At 22.7% G+C, this 11,466-nt stretch overlaps 1 protein-coding gene across 2 annotated transcripts in view; it reads right to left on the minus strand.

The window, feature by feature from the left end:
• The window catches only part of LOC119673464 (G-protein coupled receptor Mth2-like), a 67,326-nt gene extending 56,202 nt beyond the window's left edge, over positions 1–11,124 (minus strand). The window contains exons 1-2 of one of the 2 annotated variants that reach the window (XM_038084742.1): positions 10,871–11,124; positions 10,444–10,561 (exon numbers count right to left, since the gene is read on the minus strand). The gene's annotated coding sequence lies outside the window, so the exon portion shown is untranslated. Of the gene's footprint in view, positions 1–10,443; positions 10,562–10,854 lie in introns of both variants that reach the window. The other variant, XM_038084741.1, reaches the window with a different exon arrangement.
• Between the last annotated feature and the right edge of the window lie 342 nt (positions 11,125–11,466).

Here is an 11,466-nt window from a genome sequence, read left to right on the forward strand (position 1 = left end):
TTTTTTATTCGTATATTGTTGTTATTTATATTTCTATTTTTTTAAAATATAAACATTTTAAGCTAATGTTTTTTATATTAACATATTAATTTATTATTTACTAAAGAGAAACGAGTCAAATTAAGCAAACAAGTTGTTTACATAGAATTTTAATCAATTTTATTTACAAATAAATGAAATATACAAATCTTTTCTTTCAATATATTCTGAAAACGAATTATCGAATTAATTTTGGTGTCACTATACTTTAGGCCCCACCGAGATTCCAAGGACCACCCAGAATCCAGAATAAAATGAAATTTTCAAAATGAGAACGTTGACTCTACGTGACAAAAAAAAAACAAATTTCATAACAACTTTTCTAAATTTAATTTAGTTTTAGTTAATTTCAATTACTTAAAATTCTTTAATTTAGTTTTAGTTAATTAAATTATAATTTAATTTTCTTAAAATTTTATGTCTAGCAATGCCTATCCTCGTAAATTTGAGTCAGTTTATTTATTTCCTATTCAAGAGTAGGCATATTTGGGTCAGCATGAAAATCATAATTTTTTGTCTGCCATGGATCGATTATTGACTATTGTTTATTGTTTTAAAAGCTAAGAATAATTTATATATTAGTTTTCTTGCAGCTGGGGTTAAAACCTTAAAGTTACTCATATAAAAACAATTTTCCAAGAAGTAGTAAGATGTTATACTAATGAACCAATTCATATTTCTAAACTCCATTTTAGATTTAGTTAGCATATATTCCATTTGCAAGATTAACGTAATGCGACCTAGAGAAGGTGTGTATTGGCTAATGATGCTTGAGACCTTTAAATACCGAGATCTCGTCCTTTTTTATATCAAAAAGTTTTAGGATTAGTGAATCTACGAACCTTGTAGTTGTGATTAAATTATGTCAACAACATGTCTTTTTTATTAAGAAGCAAAATAGAAGAAAAAAAAATTAAAAAGTATTCATATTTTAAACCAATCATTTTGTTTTTATTACTAATATTATTGCATATAATAAGACATATATATTTATACATTAAATTAAAATTATGTAATATATCTCATACGTGATTAAAAAAAATATGTTATTGTCTATATGATTTCATAGGCAATCAAGTAGAGGAAATTGATATATTTCAAATCAGTGGAGATATCGGACATTACTTACAAAATATATTTAACTATATATTTAGTTATTCATTCTGCCAGTGTTGAAGTAAAAGTGTACTTCTGGAGACTATGTATGTAAATTATTTATATTCTTTCATTAACACATTTCTCATAAAAATGAAATGCCTCAGTATTTAGAAGGTATTATTTGAAAAAATATTACTAATATTATTTATATTATTAATTTGACTGAAATTTGTAATATTTTAAAGTAATCAGATAATTGCGTATAATATTATGTTATGTAAAGTTTATATAAAACTTGTTTTCATCTTTATTCTATTGTTATGAATTTTCGTGATCATGACTTTAATCCCGGGATTCCGGAACTATCTTTATAAGTCCCAAATATCTTGAGATTATCATGCATATTGGTGTCTTTAGTTACTAAAAGTTAAAGTACTGTTGTATATATCCCGCGACTGGTCAATAGATTTGGAATTTATTTTTGTAAACCCAAAAATTGGTGCCGCAGGTTGAGGCACTATTGTACTAAACTTCATGTGAAAACTTGTTAGTGTTAAAAACAATACATTATTTTAGGTATTGTTCACAGATAACCAGACTATGTTAAACTTTTAATAAATATTTATTATTAAATTAAAGCCTGGTTTATGCTTCCATAGTTTGGAAGCTAATTGGTCAATAGTTAAATAATTAACTTTAATTACAAAAAATTTTTTTATAAATTGTATTTTGAATTTTTAATTTTTTCGGTACAGTCATCGATTTTATTGTTATTTATCAAAAGTCTTTTAAAACTAATACGTTCTTCTTTCAACATATTATACGAAATTCGTTGATATTCTTTGCCAGGTTCGTCACAAATTAAACTCATTAAACCAGGTTTATAAACAAATATTTTTGTTTATGCATTTTGTTCTGAATTTTATTAATTTTCTCATTAAAAATAAAATTTTTTTTAAGTAATTTATTTATTTATTTTTTACTAAGAATTTATTTGTTACCATGAGACGCTTGCCCCACTGTAAATAACAAAAAATGCACTCCATAAAACTTTTTCTCTAATTATATTTCACTCGTGATTTTAATAATATAACAATTATACAAATTAATTCAAAACTTACAACATTTGCATTTTTATGTATTTATATTGTATTTATATTTTTCCTGCTATTATTACATGCACTAATCCACTTCATTAATTCCCAACAATAAAAATGCTAAAATCTACTGAAACGTGTTAAATACTCAAACTGGAAACTACAAAAAATTAAAGTAAACATTATTTTTTTTCTGTTTAGTTTATAATTTTTTTCACTTCATAGTAAACAGAAAACTCGTTTTTTTGTATCTGGTAGGTTGAAATGTAAAATAAATATAAAATTGTCAAAAACGCAAATATTTAAAGATGAAGAATTTTTGAAATTCAAAATATTAAAGCCAAAAGGTGCAATATTGAAATAGCCAGATGGACGTATTTGTTCTCAATGCTTTAGTGTTTTATACACTTAAAAAATTCAAGGTACACAATATCTGAGTATCTGAGCATTTCATTGATGAAATCGTTTGCGCTGTCACACATAATTTGTGACAAAACAGCTTCGGAACCAATAATTGTTTGGGTTGCTTATAAATTTATGTAAAATAATTTCATAACCATTATCAATTATTATATTGATAAATTCATTAAAATAATATTTTGTCAACCTTGGATATTAATGTGTTGCACTATAAAATCTTTTTCAATAGAAATGTAATATATATGTTAAATGTTTTATTAATCACTTATTGCTCTGTATAACTATTCATCTACTAAAAAATATGAAATTATGCTATAAAAAAAGTTGAAAATAAATAAATAATAAATAATAAATAAATAAATAAATAAATAAATAAATAAATAAATAAATAAATAATGTATTTAATAAAAAAGTTTAAAAATATATATAATAATAATATATAAATCTATACATAAACAACAACATAATATAAATTAATATATTTATAAATATCAAATATTCAGAAAGAAAGTATTTTTCCATAAATTTTTACAAAAATTAAAAAATAAAACATATATAACTAAAAATAAAATTCATTGAATTCATTGAAAATAAATTAAATTAATTTTAATTCAAATAAATTAAATTAAATTTTTTTGAAAAGTAAATTATGAGGATGAAACTTATTTTAAAATAGATAACTTTTTTTTCTGGTAACAAATTGTAACAAGATTATATTAAATTAATCGATTTATTTGTCGCCAATAGGTTTAAAGGTTAAACGTAGCATGGTGTAAGTCTATAATTACAACGGCTAATAAACTAATGAAGTGTTTGTAAAAACAGTATAATAGGTATTTGCCAATGTTCAAAACAACTGCTTTAAAAATTATTTAATTAAATATTAAAATTTCGTTAAAATTTAATAAAGCAATTAATAAACCAAGTTAAATTAAATTAATATAATTAATATAAATTAAATTAATTATATTGAATTAATATATATTAGATTAAAATAAATTACATTAAATTAAATTAAATTAAATTAAACTCAAATAAATTAAAATAAATTTAAAAAATAAGTAAATTAAATCAAATTAAATTCAATTCAATTCAATTTTATAAAATAAATTAAAATAAAATTAAATTAAATTAAATTTAATTATATTAATTAAATTAAACTAAATTAAATTAAATTAATTTGATCTAAACTAAATTCGGTAAAATTAAATTAAATTAAATTAATGTAATTTAAATCAAATTAAATTTAATTTAAATTAAATGAAATTAAATTAAATCAAATCAAATTAAATTGATTTAAGATAAGTAATATTAAATTATATTGTAATATATTAAATTTCTTTAAATTAAATTAAAAAAAATAAATTTCATTAAAATAAATTAAATTACAATAATTTAAAGTAAATTAAACATAGTTACATTACATGGGATCACAATTTTAAATTAATTTGAAGAATTAATTTCTTCAATAAAAATTTTAAAATATTGCTGCAATTAAAAATTTAAGAAAAATTGCATTATTAATTAAAAATTTCTTATCAGAACAAACTTTTAAATATGTTTTACATAATAATATACATCTGTTTATTATTGCAACAAACTTATATTATACCAAATAACTTTTATGTTATTTTTTTCCATAACCATATATATTATCTGAAAATGATATGCGGCATATGTATGTCTTCAACAAAATTAATTCTTTGTTCCGCAGAACTGTAGATAAAACCTCGGGTGAGATATGTGTAATTAAAATTGCGGTGACATTAAATTGATAATTTGTGATGCAAAAAACTGGGAAATAAAATATTTTATGTTTAATTTTCTTACAATTTAAGACTTATTTTATATTTTTAATTATGTATGTAATGTATGTTCGTTTTAATACAAGATACAATAAGATTTTAAGAATTTAATAATTATTAGCAAATCTTAAGTGCAAATTTTATGGCGAAATAAAAATATTGAAATGCATTTATCCCTTGCCCAGTTGTAAACGTCATGGTCAATATATAAAAATTGTGAACTACCTTGAAAAACAAGATTTCTGCATTTTTCTCTATAAATCTTAAAGTGAATCACGAGAATTGAATGCGTTTAAAATAATGTCAGATATATAATAATTTTTTCCAATTAAAGTTGATATCCTTGCCAAGAGAGGAAAAAGACAAAAAAAGTCAATACTACTTATGTGAATACACATAAGTAAAACAGATAAAACCTGTGTTACTTTAATTATGTCGTCTGCGAATACCTAAAATATTAAAAATTTTACTTAAACAAGATTTAAATTAAAAATTAAAAACAAAATCAGTTCAATGCATTTTGAAATCATTTTTTTTTATTAAGGTTTTTGAATATGTAAATATAAAAATTAAAAAATAAAAGTAAAAAATTATTAAATATTTAAATATGTGTACACTTATATTAATATAACATAATGAGTGCAAAATATATTAAATTGCAGTAACTTGTTATATATAGTAGATAATAAAACTTAGTAAAGAGAAATAATTAAGTGGGCTTAAGAATAGTCAAAAAATCTATGTTTGCAAATGTTTAATTTAAAATAAATTGAAAACAAATATTAATAAAAATGATAGTTTAATGGACAAATTGTATATATTAAAAAAATTATTTAAATACGTAATTTTGTTAGGTTAGGTTGGGTTATATACGGGAAAACTCAGGGTTTAAAACCACAAAGAACATTTCATTATTTCCTTATGTACATATAATTGTTTCAAAGTATCATTATTGTTATAGAAATACAAAAAGGACAAAAAAAAATTTGTAATAAAAAACTTTAAAGCCGAAATACATATTGTATATAAGACAGTTCCTGTATGACCAAAAAAGAAGCAAGAAGGCCTGCTAAATTAAAAAAACAAATTTTCGTCAGTTCTAGAATAAAGTATTTTAAAGACGCTATAATTATGAACAAGTTTATCTCATGAAAATTTACCTAACAAAACGTTTTGAAAAAATTAAAAATTTTTTATGGCTAATAATCAAAATGTCTATCAAACAAAAACATCTAAAGGAATTAGAATTAGAAATTGTAGGTATATGAAAAGGTCGACGACCAAGAAACAGATGGATCAATAGAGATTAATGGACTCGTTAAGATTGTGAAAATACAACTACAGAACGGTGAAAGGAGAAAGGCCAAGTAACTGACGAGAATTCGAGAATTCATTGTAAAACATTGAGTTAATTTCACTAATTCTTGTAATCTTATGTCAAAAACAAAATCTCATCTACACTTTGGTTAACAACAACGATTTTACGTTTTAATAATACGTGTACGGTTTCAGAAGTTAAATTATAGACATTACAAGCTTTAAAATTTTGCCCTAACTTTTCCACGATATTGCGACCACAAATTATATATAACTCGTTAAGATTTTTTTAAAACTTATACTATATATCAGAATAATCCAAGTTATTATTTTTAAGTTTTTTCAACCTATGATTTCTCTCTTAAAATTACTAGTCATTTTTTTCTAATGCCATAGTTATGGTCATATTGCTAGAACTATAACACATAGAAAGAGATTTCGGCTTAAGTAAGTTATATGTAGTCTTAAAACCCGTTTTAAAATATGCGTTACTATTTTTTATTTATTAATAAATGAATGCTTGATAATATAATAATATAATATACATAATAATATACACATATAATATATAATAACATATATATGATTATATTTATTATAATATAATACATGTAATATATATGATAATATATGATAATATATATAAACATATAAATAATGATCCCAATTATTGAACTAAGTTAAAAGATTATATCTGTAATAATTTTTAATATATAACAAATATTAATAAACGCAAATATGCGAAAACGATGAAATTAAAAAAAAATTAGTCAAAGTCATAATAAAAGTTCTATAACATAAGATATTAAATCTATAATAATATTTAATTATATTACACAAATGCAAAAAAAAATTATTTAAATGAAAAACAAAAGCTATAACAATTAATGAAATGAATAAAGTCGTGTATGAGAATTTTAAAAAGTTTTATAGTAAGATAAGTAGAGGCAGAGAAAAAATATATTCATATACTATCTGCGCAATCTCTCTACTGCTGTATTGAATTATACAACTCAGTAACTTTGAAGAAAAATAAACGATGTAATTCTTAAAATTTTTTAAAAATTAAAATTCATAATAAAAATAATATTTTGTAATGAAAATGCAAAAATTAATATGTATAATGCTGTGCTTAAACGTTAATTGCAAAATTATACAATTTCATTTAAATTAATAAACACTTAGTAGAGTTTGGAAAAATGTATTACATCATTTATTATACTGTAAAAATCAAGTAACACATTTAAACAACTCCTTTGTGATAATTAAAACTAAATTGAAAAAAATAATAGTAAAATACTTATAAGACAACTTGAACATTTATACAAACATTACAAGAAAAATACGAGCAGATAATTATTAAACATGAAATTAATAATTTGGATACGAATAATAGTAATTATGTATATAAATGAAAAGAATTCATTATATTCCAAATTCGAGCTTCAATATATCAAACGTTAAAATTATTTAAACAATCTAAGTAAAAAATATAAAGTAAGTTTCAAATGGAACCAGAAAATCAGAAAACACAAATTAAAAATACAATTATTTAATCTAAGTTTACCTGCTTTTATAAGTCACACTTCCACATCCCACTAATAAAAGAAAAATTTTTAAATTCAATCTTCTGCTCTTACCCCAAAATATTGAAAATAAATTAATACAACCACGCTTTCGTTTTGGAAAATGTAATGTGTATTGCTGTGTTTAATAATTCTCACATACTTTATTTTACAAACTGGACTTAAGATCTTGATGTAACAACTTGGTTTATTAACGTGATTTAACAACTTCATTATGGAAATGAGGTTATTTATAAAATTGTTGGTAACAATATGAGTTTATTTACTATTTTCTTAAACAGAAGTAATAAAAAGACTTCATGTAAGCGAAAATAGTGAAACACAATCATTTTTATTCAGTAATGGATATTTGATCCAGAATTATTATAATTTTATGTCCATTTATTTCATAATTATAATATATTACATCGACTGAAAATTTTAATTTTAAAACAAATAAAGAAATTAAAATATTATATATAAATAAAAAGTTAAGCTGACATTTGTAATTTTCCATACAAACTTTTTATTCCAAAATAATATTAAATAATTATAAAACTTTAGTCATTTTTTTCATATAATTATGCTAAATTATATAACAATGAAATGTTTTGTTTAGTCTTTCTAAGTACTAACTGAAGAGCAATGTATTTTTTAAATAATACTGGTTGCTAAGTCTGCTATTACTATAACTTATATGCTCAAACCAACACATTTATTTAACCCGACAAGTGATGGCCAGCTTCGTTTGACGATTACGTTATCCACAAACCTGAATAAGTTAATGATTGTTCTAACAACATGGTATGTGGTATTATCCCATACAAACTAAAGAGCTAATTATTTTCGAAACAAAAAAGCTTTTAAGATCGGCCACCACTACAGTATTTCTTTAATTTTAGAAGTGATAAAATGATTCTATACCTGTTAAACTGCACCAAACAGTTCAGTTCGCAGAGTGCGCCGGTAGCTAGTGAATTAGAATTAAATTTTTTTTGCATTAAACTTAGCAATTAAGCTTTATAACAAAGTCATTAAGGTAAAAATCAGTCTCATTGCTGATCAAAATTTTATAGTTAAAAAATGAAACTAGAAAAGGAGAGCATTCGAGTTTAATTCGTACATTAATAGGATCTTGTAAGGACATTTAGTAAATTCCTTTCCAATATTGTTCACAGCGTTGACGAGGAGGAAGATAGGCCATTAAATAAGATAGTTCTAATTTGATGTTGCACTTATATTGCTAATATTCCCTACTTTCATTCTTATTCTGCACAGCTCTCACTTACTCTGATCCCCTCTCCCTTTCTGACTTTATATCTTTTAATAGATCTTGTCAGCGACATTTACATAACATACAACTAGTAAAAGCTGAATTAATTATCGATGCCATAACGAACATAAAAAATGTAAAGGCATAGTGCAGAAAAAGCCATTCGTTATAAGAGAATACATACATACAAACCAAAACAGTATAAAAACACAAATAATATAAGTTCAATCCGATCACTAAATACTTTACACACATAAAAAAACAATGTCATTGATCGATGTTTGTATCAGCTGATATAAGATTTTTTTATGAGTTTTTATGAATTATCATAACTTAATTGATTACTGAGTTTCATATTAATTTTACTTTGGCAAGAATAATCGAATACATTGTTTTCCAAAAGATAGCACAGATCAATAAATTTGGTACAGCACAGCTAATTCAGCCTTTATTTGTTTATTTCGAGAATCACTCATAAATAGTTAGATATATTAATTTTTATGCGTTTATACATTTCTTTAGCTTAAAGTTTTGATTGAATTTGAATAAAAATTGTTTTTTTATATATTTAGGTAGAGGACTTTGATTACTGAACCGATTAGAAAGTAATCTCACCAGCATTTATGTACTAGTTTCAATTTAATATCTTTTATATTAATGTTGCCATTTTCTAATATACCATATGGTCTAAATATAAAGTTAAAATATAAAAATCAGTAAATTTAAATTTCATGTTTAACATAATTAACACTAATATATTAATTAAGTTCAGTAAGACAAAATAAACAAAATATAAAACATGTGTGCAATCTATAAAACGTTTCTGAAGAATATATAAACTAAGTGAAATGTATATATGTTTTATGAAAGTGTATATATTTTCATAATAATTTTTTTAATTTAGTTTCCCAATTAATAATCAATATTTAAAAAAAAATAAATTTTCATATATATTTTATTTGTTTTTTTTTTCACCGAAGCCACTTACACAAAAGTTTATTGAATTTTATGGCTACTGTAAATTTATTGATATCAGGGTAATGCCATTTGTTCTATTTTGCAATGATATGTTTTTTATCAATTGTTGACGAATAATTAAAATATGGGATTTTCAACGTGATTGATTAAAAACATTTAAATTAAAGTGTGAAAAATAAATGCGTACATATATACACCATACATAAGATATGCAATGGATTAAAAATTATTAAGAAAATTAAAAGCAAAAAGACATAAGAGAATTTTTAAGAAATTATGTGTGAAAGTATATTTGCTATGTTTTTAACCGCAAGTAATTAGTTAATTAATATAATTTATTTATTTATTTAAAAACTAAATAAATAGGTGCTTGAAGTAAAAAAAATTGTTTGGTTATCATCAATTAATTTTTATCACATATATTGTATATAACATACATGTACGAGTTTTTTGCTTTTTTATTTTGACAGCTTTACTTCAAATCAAAGCTATCTAATTAAAAATATATGATTGTGAAACAAACTATACACATAGGTATTATATATAGATAAGTATATATATATAGATATATACAAATAAATATAAACTTAAATTTTATAAACAAAAAGTATTTCTAAATAGAAAACTTTTCGTATCAAGAGAAGAAATTTCATTGCACGTAATTAATGCCTTGTAATTTTTTTTTTTCATTTAAATACTATTAAATACGTGGCTATTATGTACAATATACTATATTATATAGGAATAAAATATATGCTTTTTACTTTCTTGCTTTTAATTTAATTTAATTGTAGACATAAATGATTACAAAATAATTAAATAATTATTAAATTTTATTCTTTCACATTTACCTTTCAAATAATTTATGCTATATGAAAACCTGATTTGTGCAATTGTTTAAACAATTCACTTCTTATCGGTCAAACGTTTAATAAATAGCCGCTTTCTAGTTTTGTTTGTGTAAATTATCTGTAATTATATATTTCTTATTGAGAGACTTTTAAACCGGTAAACGAAATAATTTTATACAATAAATAAATAAATATTAACGACAAAAGAATAACTTGCTTTATGTACTCAATGTGTCATCAGAGCAACAATAAAAACACCAACACTAAATAACACTACACTATATCATAATAACAGCAATGCTAAAGCAAGCAAATAAGTAATTTAAATATTTGTTAATAAATAGAAATTATTGTAAATTTATTTAAAGTAATTTTTTATTTATCTTTTTCTCTGTTATTAATTTAACCCACACTTGTTGCACTTTACCGAGATTTCATTAGATTACAGATTTCATTTGCCAATTTAAAAACGCGGTATTTCCCATATTATTTATACTTAATAATTTACATAAATTTTATATTGCAATAATTTCACTAAACTCAAATTTATTCATATAAATTTGTTAGGTAAAATCGCAAAAAATCACATATTTAACACGCAACTCCCACAGTGAGTTTCTACGTTACTTTGCCCGATCGAACAACCTAACGAAGCAACAATTTCAATTTAACTGAAAAGTGCAAAACATCGGCGGGCAAGCGAATGCTTAAGCATTTGGCATAACAGCTGTTTGGTGTCTTCTCGATTGCCTTCTCCCGCCTGTCACCTCGCATGCTAACTATTTAGCTTTTTTACGGTAACGCCGTCTTTGAGCTTTAAGCAGTGGTCAATATGAACTTGTAAAAGATAAAAGAAAATACCAAAAACAAGAAAAAGCATTGGCTGTGGTGAGTTTCTGTGCTGATAACAGAAGGAATACAGCAGCAAATATGTAACCGCTTATTTATAATGTATGGTTTCGGAAATTTTAACAGACTTGCTTTCCACACATAATTAAATAGATAACATATGGCGCCACAATA

The sequence above is a fragment of the Teleopsis dalmanni genome, chromosome 1, assembly GCF_002237135.1.
Source record: "Teleopsis dalmanni isolate 2A chromosome 1, ASM223713v2, whole genome shotgun sequence".
Classification (NCBI taxonomy): domain Eukaryota; kingdom Metazoa; phylum Arthropoda; class Insecta; order Diptera; family Diopsidae; genus Teleopsis; species Teleopsis dalmanni.